The sequence below is a fragment of the Chelonus insularis genome, unplaced genomic scaffold (assembly GCF_013357705.1).
Source record: "Chelonus insularis isolate UGA/USDA-ARS -01 unplaced genomic scaffold, ASM1335770v1 contig_66_pilon, whole genome shotgun sequence".
NCBI classification, from domain to species: domain Eukaryota; kingdom Metazoa; phylum Arthropoda; class Insecta; order Hymenoptera; family Braconidae; genus Chelonus; species Chelonus insularis.
The window spans coordinates 667,802-680,677 of record NW_023276695.1 but is presented as its reverse complement, the minus strand read 5'-3'; positions in this window follow the sequence as shown (position 1 = coordinate 680,677).

Genomic DNA, 12,876 nt, shown 5'->3' with positions numbered 1-12,876 from the left:
GATATGGTTTCCATATTGTTCCCAGGAGGAAGAGATGAGCAAAAGTACAGGGAGTAAAAAGCAAGAGATGATGGTCTCATAAGTTATTGATTAGCGACAGAGAAGGGTGGAGTTGGTCTGTCGTCACCATGGATACAGAACCTGCGCTCTTGGTAGGAACGTTTACCTTAATGCCCGGGAATTACGCCACGTGATTTTGTCGTCCCTAGTGTATAGAGAAACGCTTTAGTCCGTAATTTCGTTTTCTACTCATCTCCCTTCGTAATTGCTCTCTTCTACAAACGTTGCATTTCTCTATTACCACCAACTCAACATGTTCCAACTCGATTTATTAGATTCTCTTTGCAGGGATGATCAAAGTTTTGATGATCGAATGACAAGATGGGTATTTTTGGGAGAAGAGGATTTACGCAATCATCTGAACGCACGTACTAGCGCCACGTTCGTAGTCGCTAGGGGCGCAGACCACCCCCACGGGGGCTGTACCTACAGAGTCCGCATTAGCTAACTGCGCCCTGATTCGCCGGCGCATCGATCCGGGAAACGGGCTAACTTTCCGGACATTAGCCCGGCAAACTACCGTCCTGAATTCACATTCTACAATAACTTACCCTCTTCATATACAATGAAGAGCTTTAAAAGAGGATCATCTTGTTTTCTCTTTCATTTCTCACTTTTTAGTCCTGAGAAAAGATCGCCGAAATTACACTGGTGCCTCCAACATGTGGTATGACACTTGAAGCTGACTCTTTCCACGAAAAGACATAAACTCATGATTTGGACGATAGACCTTCTAGGGCGTGGCACTTCATGGGCGCTTTTGTGATGGACCAGTTTACCGATCGTCTCATTTTTCCATCTCAAGTACACTTAATAGGTCCATAATGATCCAGGAATACCCAACGCCCATCATCATCGTTCTCGACTGCCCGGAAAAATATATAATATTCAAATGCCAGGAGATGACCATAATCGTTTCAGTAGAAAAGACCGTGAAAAGATTTCGCGCGCTGCTGCACGCATTTACGATTCTCTTGATGCGTTACTAAAATCGTTTGCTTACTCGTAAAAGCCGCACAAGGTATTTTACTATGTTTTCAAGATATTACTTTTTCAAGAAGGTAAACTGTTTTGAAAGAATGAGAAATTGTGAGATATATTGCAAATGAAGAAAAGAAAGAAAGTTGGATTAGTTGATTGAAGAAAACAATTTGATTTGCTTTCAAACATCGTAAATTAAAAAATTATCCCCTGAGCCAATTATAATTCTGTCGAATTGCACGGTCAGTTGTGGGATCAATAAATCTCAAGTGAAACAATCCGAGAGCACCCGTTCCCTCTATATGTCCCTCTCGATTTTATTTGACTCCTGCATATATAGAATTACTTATACCTTTAGCGGCCTCTGTTTATACTCTTTATATCACACGTTATTCAACTCATTCGCACCTTTCGCCATAATGTTGAGTATTTTTAACTTATACCATTTTCGACTGCTTTTCAGTTGAATGACTGTTGATAAACTGTAAGTAATTGAGTGATCTAGAGGACTGACGAGGCATAAAACGAGGTGCGATTTTAATGATCAGACTAACAAGAGCCCAAGAAATGGATAAAAGAAGAAGAGAAGACGATCAGCAACTTTTTTAAATCTTTCTAAGGAGGAAGAAGTAAAGGAAACGAGCAACGAGATTCCTGACAAGTGTCATCGTCGTTAGCCTACAGTCACCTGCTACTGAAGCTGTCTGTGAAAAGTAGCTAAGCCACGCGACTCTGGACCAGGTTAATTCATCAACTCGATCAATGAAGCTGGAGTTGAGTTGAAGAGATTGAAGAATAAAAACCAAATTTCAGAAAGTTTTCTAAACCAATTACAATTATATATAAGGATATCGTATATAAGCAAGTTTAACGATGACATTGCGTACGAGGATTACCATCATTTTTCACACGACAATTTCGACGAATCTCTGCGCTGTAGATTGTATCGAGATATACTTGAACATCTTAAAAGCAGAGGATGAGGAGGGAAATTAATTGCTCATGCTCGTCCTCTTACATATCCATACACGTATACATCTAATGTGTGGGTTAAGCGATTGATCTTGGAGACCAGAATCGTTTGATTAACACACACGTCAACTTTACTATAGATTTCTGACCGCCCTTTACCTGTAGTTCCTACGAAGAGTCATTTTAAATTCTTCGAAGGGATCAAGTCGCATAACAACGGTAGTATGTGAGCTTAAATCGACACGTTTTTATTTACTGAGCATTCATTTGGAAACGTACCTCATTCTACTCCTTTCTTTTTGCTCGAAATCAATTTGTAATGCACACTCGATTAATTTCCAACCAAACCAGATATGACTGAAATGCTGCCGAAACTCGCTGAACCTAACAACAATGGATATCGTTAATGTTATGATACACGGTTAGGTGAAAAATTATTTGCTATTATTGAAGCTGAAAGGGAGCTTGGTTGGTTTAAATTATTGGATTAGTGGAGATCTAGACAATCAAACCTAGATGTTTATTAGTAATTAGTACCTAAAGACAATCTTATTATCAGATTTTAATATATTTCAACATTTTGTAAAATTCAGAATAAATTTCTAATTCAATAGGTGTTGCAGATGCTTTGTTTTGCTATGATATAAGTGTACTCAAGAATCTGGATGTTATATAAAAATAATTTTTATTTCACATGATATCAATCATCAGTATTAAATTGATTTTGTTCTCATTTTTCTAAATATATACTTATTTTTATTATTATAGAAACAGGATGCATTTAATGTGACTGGTTGATCAGATTGAAAGATTGTGTCTATTTGAGGAGACATATTAGAAGTAAATTAATAAATGATTACTAAAAGTGGATATTTTTGTAAATGAAACAAAAAGATCTTTTGGAGATTTAAAACAAATTATTATAAATTAAAAATTCAAGAAGACAGTCTGGGAAAAGAATTCGAGGATTCAAATTTGAATTTTGAAAAATGAGATATTGATATCTTTACTAATGTTACAGCTACTTGACTTAAAAGTATTCTTTGAAAGATAAATTATCACTGGGTTTTTAAGGTTGATCTATTACAGAAAATAAGTTAATTTAAAATTATAATAGTATGATAAACGTACCACTAGGTCAGTCAAAAGTAATATTATATTCCTACTTCATTGAGAAATTTAAAATTTTAAAAAGTCCTAAATTTATTACACACATACAAACGTAATGTTTGTCAAGAAACTTTTTCTATCTTTAGTACATGTTCTAAAAAATCATAAAACTTTGGCTTTTAGAATTGATTTTAATTTTTTATATCAACTTTCTTTTTGATAATGTCAATAGTCATTATTTCATTCAATTCTTCACTGAAAATTGAAAAAAGTGACAGTTGAGAATCATAAAATAAATTTAAAAAATTGAATCCAAAAATATTCTCTACCCTTTGTCCATTTTTGTTACAGTTTACTTAAGGTCAAATCAATCAGAAAAAAATTAAAAAAGTCTTCCAATTAAATTTTTTATTTGAACAGATTACTATAAAAAAAAGCTACTTCTATTTTTTCGTTCTCAAACAAAAAAAAAAAATAATTGAAAAAATTTTTTCCAGCTACTTAGTGATCCATAATCGTTCAGTTTATCTTATGTACTCATAAAAATTTTTTCAATTCCAGCTTCTCTATTAATTTTTTCCTATATAACATCAAACCTTTTTGACTACCATAAAAACCCACTATTTCCACGCAGGCGTGGGTAAATCCTCAGAATTTACAACAACGGAAGTCGTAACTTCGACCAACGATTTTCGCCAAAGGAAACAAAATACGAAGCAATTGGATGTAAGGATTCATCATGAGTCTTCACGTAAATGGACTAAGTTGAGGAGAAAAAATTGGAGAAAACTGTGAAAATAAAAGGGTGAAAACTAACAGAAGACTGCAAAAGATGAGGTATTTTGTTGGGCGGAGACGCAAATCTACAGTCGGTTGAGCGCGCTAAGCAAACAGTAGTTTGGTCGGCACTCGTTATTTTCCACGGCGTTGAGAAGAGGCAATCCATATTCCCGCGAGCATAAAGAGAGTTAAGAAGAGAAGAAAAGAAGCAAAAGTTACCGCCAAGTACCAAGTAAAGCCAGGAGAAGATAGTTGGGTCTCTATGATGATGACGAGCAGGTGAAAATTGCTGGGTTTGTCGGATCGTTCGCGGGAGTCAAGACAAGAGATGTACTGGCGGCCCTCAAGTTGAGTTTTATCGACGCAAATTGGCTTAGAAAGCCAAGAGCCTTTAAAGTTGTGTGTGCAGAGAGTACTCTCAAGGTTCTTATATATACTTGGCTTTCGCCTTTCTTGTCTGCTTCTCTTTCTCTCTTGTCTTCAATAAGTTTTGAAACATATATCCTTGAACGACAATTTTACATTTAAAAACAGATTAAAGATTAACTTATTATCCATTAACATTAAAAATATCTATGACCTACAACATAACACATTCAGACAATCATAATCACTCGAGGCCACTATTGTAAATTCATATCAACATACGAATAAATAAGTTCAAAGTTATAAACGCATAATTAATTGAAGAACTAGTCTGTCATTAATTTTATTAGCATTCTACTATCGTGTTGCTGCTATTATATTGCTAATAAAATGAACACCATCAATAAAACTGAAATTGAGCAATGTGTTACACTTGGAGATGAAGACTCTACACTCTGCAAGTAAATTGGTGCGAGCATAGTTGATCTGCAATGAGAAAAGAGAATTGGTACTAGTGAAGACTGAAGTGGATATGAAATAAAAATTTGCCAGGAATTTAACTGAATAGCTGTGGAGCTATTGGTAAGGAAGAAGAAGCGTGAGAAAGCTCAATGAGGAAGAAAGATCCTAAGTAATTTTAGAAATGATATTATAAGTCATCAAATATTTAATGAAGTGCGGAATCATCACGATTAGCAATTAGGTGATCTTGATTCATAGAACAATGTCGTGCTTGAGTATAATTCAGGAGAATAATAGTTCCAGGAGAGAAGGTCAGTTCTAGCTTCCTGGCACAAAGTATCGTGTGCTTAACTTAGCGTGCGATAGAGCACACGATCTCCAAGAATCGCACTAGGTAATTTTCCCCTGGATACCTCTCAGTATCTCCGTTTCCATCGGCTCTTGACATTCAATTTGCGACTATATCGAGACTTAGGTATTATCCATGAATCCAGTAGGCTTGGATTCCTCCTCGTTTTGCCTCAGGCAAACACTTTATTACGAATAGCTCAGTAAACCGTTTTCCTTTTGTATCATCAGTTGTCGTTGCCAATCATTTAACTTGTTTTCCTTATTCTTTAAGTTTAGTTATTTACTCCTTGTAGATATTAACTTTTTTTAAGGTATTACAACATAATTAATTTTTTTTTTCATAATAGTCTAGTTGATTTATGAGAAAAGAACTTAATGAGAATTTTTTTGTTAGGTAAATAATGAAAACCTTGTCAATAAATTGTTTTTAATATTTTGTATTAATAATGAAAAATAATAAACTATATTTATACTATTAATTTAAAATAAAAAATATTTTAATTTTGATGGTAATAATTTTTTTGCTTCATTTATAAGCATAACTTATTTGTATTGTTCTGGTTTCATGTTATTTAATTGAATAATTAGGTATTTAAGTGAACAGATGCTACAGTTGCATTCAACAAAGAACATTCCATACAGCTAACTGATTTAGTGGGATAAATGCAAGTCAATTTACTTAATTTATAAGAATGGTATGCTAATGACCCAAAAATATTTACTTTCCAAAAAGTGAGCTAATTGGCTATAATCACATACCAGATTGTTTTTTTAAAAGAACAATTTCAAGGAGAATATTTAAATACATGGAATTTTGTTATGAAAATATGAACAAGTGTGATAATGAATAATAATTTTCAAAATTTTTATTATTCAACCTCGTTGATAGCATTATTTACATTTTGAATATAAACTTTTAAACTTTATTATGATTATTTAATTTCCCTACGATGAAAATTACTCCTCAAAATTATATTCACTCACGACATATAGTACTCATTAACTTTATCATGAATAAATCATAATTAAACATAATTATAACTTGTAATTTCGTTGCTCAAGTACAGTTAACTAATTTTGCCCACCCTGTCCAAATATTCGATGTATTTGCAAACAATAGAATTTCTTGATTGAATATTTTTTCAATTATTTAAAACATACATGAAAATATTTTTTATTATCACAACTTTAATTTGAAATCTTGAAAGCAAACATATCTGTTTAAATTCATTAAAAAAAAAAAATTTTTTTCCAATTTTCTTTTTCAGATGTAAAAAACATAATTAGTTAAAATCTCATTTTCAGAAACTAACTAAAAATACAATTTAATAATTATTTTTGAAAATCAATTGTGGCAATTAAGTTTTTTTAATGATTACAAATAACTTTTTTCTGTAGACTCGTTTTTATTACAACTAATTAATTTATCAAAGTTCTATCACATAAATGACTACATCTTTTTATCTGGAATAATATCTATTAAAACCAAAACAATATTCTTCTTGTAATCAATTAACTCTACAATAAAAAATTACTTTTTTTCATTGCAAATATTATCCACACTTAATGGAACTCTTATTGCATCAAATGAAGTTATAAAAATTCAACTTAAATGATTGACAACTCCAAAAAAAAATTACTAATGAACATCATGAGTTTTTTACAAATAAATAAAAATCATAATAAATCACTATCAGATCTATGCCCTGATAAATATTAATAAAATTTATCAGATGACTTACGTGATGTTTCCATCATTTACATAGACCTTAGTGTATAAAGAATATCCATTCTGAATGTTTTAGGATGAACATGGAGTCAAAAGAAGACCAATTGGTCGTTACTCGACCGAATGGTGATGTATCAATGTGGCTGGAATAATAACAAGGGCGGAGATAAAGCCTACATCAATTCACCCTATAGAAATGGTCACGGATACTGAACGGATGAAGGGCGCATTGTGTGGTGATGGTTCAACGAGCTTACACATATCTATGGGGTACACTTTTCCCCTAGCTTCCGATCAGTATAAAATATAAACTATCATCCCCGGTAGTTAACTCAAATTGCATTAGAACCTCTTGATCCGCGTCCCGGGTGGGCGTATTGTTGTTCCAAGAGTAACACATTATGTTGCTCACTTTTCATTCTATTTCAATCTGCTTTACTTAACTAATGGAACTTGTTATGTTAACTCAATGATGCTGTCAATTTTAATTGTATGTTGCTTCCACAATTAATTGATCGTTTCAAGGTGAATTTAATTAATTTTTTGTCATCTGGCTTTGCTAAAGTACTCGATTGAGTTTGAAATTGTTTTTTTAAAAGGAATTTAAAAACTTGTTATAGCATTTTCAACTATTCTTAATATTTATTTTAATTATCTTTATATTGAGAAAGAAAAAATGAGATGTATTATTGTAAAGGTCAGTATTTGTAGATTGTTCTATTCAAAATATTCTTTTAAAACAACATTGAAGAATATCTATTCATTTTATCTTAAATTATTTTTTCGAGCTTTTTCTTTTTATCAGTAAATAGACAAATAACAATAATCTTATTAAAGTAACAAAAACCTTGTTATGCAACATTAATAGATCAGACAAAAGACCAACAAAATGTATAGGAGAAACAGCAAATGGAGAATCATAAAGCAAAGTCGTATGAAAATTGGTGCTTATTCACCCAGTAAAAGGAGTGATAAAACAAACGTCCGATAAGATTGGAAGATTTTCTTAGATGCACATTGGCTTATTCTACTCCTCTTTACCTCTCGCCCTTTAAACTGGAAAAATGACAGAGAATAAATTGTCGTAGAGAATAAAGAATATCGTATGAGGAATGTTTGGTAGAAGCCAGATCACTGGGGGATGAAAGAAGGGATAAGAGAAAGATATTCTTCTGCATCTCTCTTACTTCTTATAGACCCATATAACTTAACGGAAACCGGGGAAATCCAAGAGAGAAATTGCTCTGCATATTGCTTGAAATTGATCTTTTTTTTTCTACTTCTATCCCTTTCGTTTTCTTATTTCTTTTTCTATGATCTATTGCTCGTGGTGATTTTCAGATTTATACAACTGTGGAGAGACTTGGATTTCGGTTTAAAATATCTTATGAATTATTTAGATGTCTAAAGGACTAGAAATGTAAAGGAAAAAGAATCTAATTAACTTTAATTCTGATATATATGTTTTTCTATTTTATTAATGTCTTCATTTTCTATTCTAGATGGGTATCCTGATGACAATCGGGCATTTACACACTCGAGAAAAAAGGGTTTAGTGACAGATGAGAAATTTGCCCAGAATAAACAAATTTTATATTTAAATGTATAATCTAACTTATTTATTAAATAATTTATTAATAAATTATGAACTCACTTGGAATTTTAAAATATTTTTAAAAATATTTTCTAAAGGTAAGAATTAAAGTTACTTACTATTCAAAAAATGCTTTTGACAAATACATTTTGTTGTTTAAATAAAAATAATCATCATAATAATTAAAATGATGATAAAAAGAAATCGTTAAAAATAAAAAATAAATATTCCACATAAAACATTTTAAATAAAATAATTGATTGACTATCCTAAATTTATCTCTCTCTTTAAAAAAAATATACCCCAAATAAAGATCTGTTATTATAAAGGGTGCGAACTACATTAGTATCCATCCACTTCTCTATAATCATCCAGGTGTGAATGAAAACACTAAATTGAAACTGATTGACAAAAAAAAGTAACTTCATTCTAGCAAGCATCCTCAAAGGAGCCCGCAACAGATGTTGAAGTTTTGAAGAAAAGTTTTTCTGTCATACTCTTTAACATGTTTTTTTATAGCTTAACGAGTGGCACACGCTAACGCTAATTCAAACCAGATTTTTCGCAGTGGTTTCTCAAAACATTCTTAAACCATAAATTTAATGTCACTTCATCGTTTCATAGAATCTATACGACACCTCTTATCTTGTTATATCCGAAGATAGTGAGTTTATGACTTGATATTGCTTATATCAGACAAGTTTAATTTCTTTCACGTTTTCTCTTCATCATCCACATTTTCTAAATACTTCCAACCACGCCTACCACTCAAACGATAATGAAAGCTAATTTTGACCACCCTCATCGTTTTATCACTTATCCTAATGTTTTCCAAACAGTTCAACGAAATCAAAAACATCAGGATCATCTGTGAAAAATGGAATAAAATGAAGTATTTTTTACGATAAAACGTTGATGCATTGTCAGAGGATAGTCGTAAACTCTAAAATTTCATAAGAGGTGAGGACGTCGCGAGTATATCAGACATAAGTGGAAGTCTCGACACGTCGTAGCCACATCATTTTTTTCTATAAAACACAAGAGAAGAGGCAAGATGTCTAGAGATAGGATAAAGTAAGAGAACTTGGTTGAGTGACGGCGTTTTTTATTTGAATTTTTTACTCTTATTTTACCAATTCTTTCATCTTACGTAGTCATCATGCTTTTTTAATTTATTCACTAGACACTAAAGTACTTCCTTTGTATTATTAACTAATAATCTTATGGAGATACTTATACGTGTCTCATAATTAAGGATAAAAAGATAGAATTGGTCTAAGGATGTTGATTGGAGTATTTAAGATAATATTTTAGTAACGACCGAGGACAAATAAAGGGTTGGAGTTTGTGATGATAACAATAAAGTTTATAGAGTTGGATAATTCTATTTTATGTTGTTGGGTTGAGGAAATGAACTTGTTGATGAACAGGCTTGTAAATAAACAACTAATAAATTTATAGTTGGAAATAAATAATAAATAATTTTTTTCTTGTTTTTTTGTAATGATTAGGAGATCATTAGATGGATTATTGCAAGATGTAAGTTTAATTGATTAATTTTATTGTTGCTAGAATAGGTAATAATGTGATATCAGAAATAACATAAAGTTATAAATGAACATAAAATGATGCAAAATTATCTAGGGAATATTTTGTTATATTTTATTTTATGTAAAATGGAATAAAAAATAATTTGATTAAAAATATTCATTTATTAGCTTGGTACATAGCAGAAGAAAAGTGTTAATTTTAATAAGGTTTCAAATGATTAATTATTATTATCGATATTGAGTAATTCTCTTCACTGTTAATAAATTTGACTTTATAGCTAAGTGTTTCCAACGTCAAGCAAGAAGAAAGACTTTAGTAGATAATAACTTTTTTAAACGAGTCAATTTTTTCAGCCTTTTTAATGACGTCAACACATCAATTTGCATAAATTAAGCATTGAAATAATTAATATAAGTATTACTTGGTTGATGTGAAAATTTTAAGTTAAGTGAAGTGCAAATTATTCCAATTACCAATCATCTACAAGTATAGAACGTTAATAAACTCTTTATAATGTAACTGATGATTATTAATGAGTAAAAAAATCCTTAAGATATATTGTGTGTAAGTTTTTTGTTAATAATTTTTAATTGAGAAATGGAAAAAAATAATCATCAATGATTTATTATTTTTTATAATTAAGAATTAATATTGAAACTTAAAACTTTGATAAATTGTGGAAAAATATTTAGTGTATTTAAAAACATGATTTACTATAAAAAATAATATCAATAAAAATGACTTTTAATTAAGAAAACAAGCTTTTTCTCTTCATAATTAATGTTTCTTTTATTACATAATTAATTCAGATTGTAATAAATTCCTGTCATTAAATTTCATTAGTTTCATTATTTAGCATTAATTCTTCTTAACTAATCAAAAAGAAATGATAAATACTTTAAAGCTTTTATGCAATCAATTTGAAAAAAGATATTTATTCTAACATTATTAATTAATAATAATCTACTTCTTATTAATCACTAATCACTATTACTATCAAGAACGAGATAAACACATTTAATTACCAGTTACAGAATATCTTCAAAACATGTTCTAAATGGATTGAGATAATAATCTCTAGATAATTTCTCCCTCGATACATAATTTTAATTTTTTTTTACTAAAAATCACTACCAATAAATAATTTTCATATTTATAATACTGAAATATAATCAACAATAATTAAAAAAAATGATTAAGTATCCAAAACCTGTAACGAATCTTAATCAACAACCTACTAATGCTTCATTAATCCTGAGGAAAAATAAATTAAAAAAGTCTACTTATGGCCAACAATTAAACCAACGACTTCAAATAAATATCCTGGATCACGCAACATTACTTTTTTTTTGCATAAAAATAGTTGATTCTGTTTATAACTGTTAATAGTTGTTATATTTATTCTGACCTTCATTCTTAAAGAAAGCTTTTTTGCCCTGGCGTCATCACATCTGTAAGTTATATACACGTATAGATACATGAGAAACGATTAGCACACTTGGGAGTTAAAACCCGTATGGATTTTAATATATCCTCTAACACCATTGCATCTCTCGCACTTTCACTAGAGAGGTTTTAACAAGGGTCTGACAGGCTCGTTGCTGATGTTATTTATCGGTTATGTCGGCGCATCTTCCATCTCGACGAGAGAGAAGTTGGCTTACGTTGCTATCTCTATACAGAGTCTTTCCACTCTCTATTGGACGATGTACTCAACAGTGGCGAAGAGTAAACGATAAAAAGACTCCAATGATAATGATGATGAACGCTTATAACGTGAGCACGTGTTAAAAACTCCTCCACTCATTTCATTGAGTTGTGCTATTATTTAAGTGGTAATCCAAACACATCTACGACTACGATTGTAAGCCCTCGTTTGCTTATCCTTGTTCTCCAATGCAAATCTAATCGTGATACTATATCCACCAGCAACGAGCTTCAAGTCACGTGAGACTGGACTTACCGCTTCTTAATGGACTTTTGATTTACCTTGTTGGAAACGCCTTCATATATGTTCATGTCTTAGAACTTGAACTAATGCTAAACTATCTGTTTTGGGTACTTTAGTTATTCTGCATTATCTCTTTATTAGCTAGAGTATATGCTCAAGTTTATGATATGACAGGAGATCTCATTACTAGAGAATTATTTGTGAGTTACATGGAGTTTTGAGTGGTGCTGGGAGTCATGATGATGTATGAGAGGATGTCTTATCTATTTTAATGTATGTTAGACTTCTTCACATTCATTTAAACGAGTTTATCTGTCTAGGAGTTGGGTTTCATGCTCACGAACTGGAATATTGTGGTCTTTAATTGTGTCATAGAAGAAAGAAAGTCTGTTGGATTTTTTTAAAAGATTATTCTCAATTGATTAGTATTTAAATTACATCAAGAGATTGAATTTAAAAAATGAATAAATATTTTAATTATTTAAAAATAAATTGTTGTTTCAGGTATAAAATTAGCTTTAAAACATTTTCCATGGAAAAATTGTACTATTCAAAAAAAATTTATTTTTTTTGAATAATTCTGTGAGCTGAAATTTTAATTTAAATTGGTAAATAATAAGTTGTTTGCTTTGAAAAATAAACACGTCCCCATTCATTGATATATTGGAAAAGAAAAGAACGTGTAATTTATTGGAAACTGTTTTATTTATTACTGAAAACCTGAACTGAAATTAAATTAAATGACTTGTCTTTTATTAACTCGTTTGAAAAGGTTATTGAATTGAATGAGAGAAGTATTCCTAAAGTAATTAAATTAAGAAAAATTATTTTTTCTATATAAACATTGAATGAAAGACAGATTCATTAATGGAGTATGAATTCTATTTTCTATATAATTAATAATAATGATTTTTTAATAACCCTCTTAAGTTAATTATAAAAAAATTAATTATAAAAATTTCAAAAATT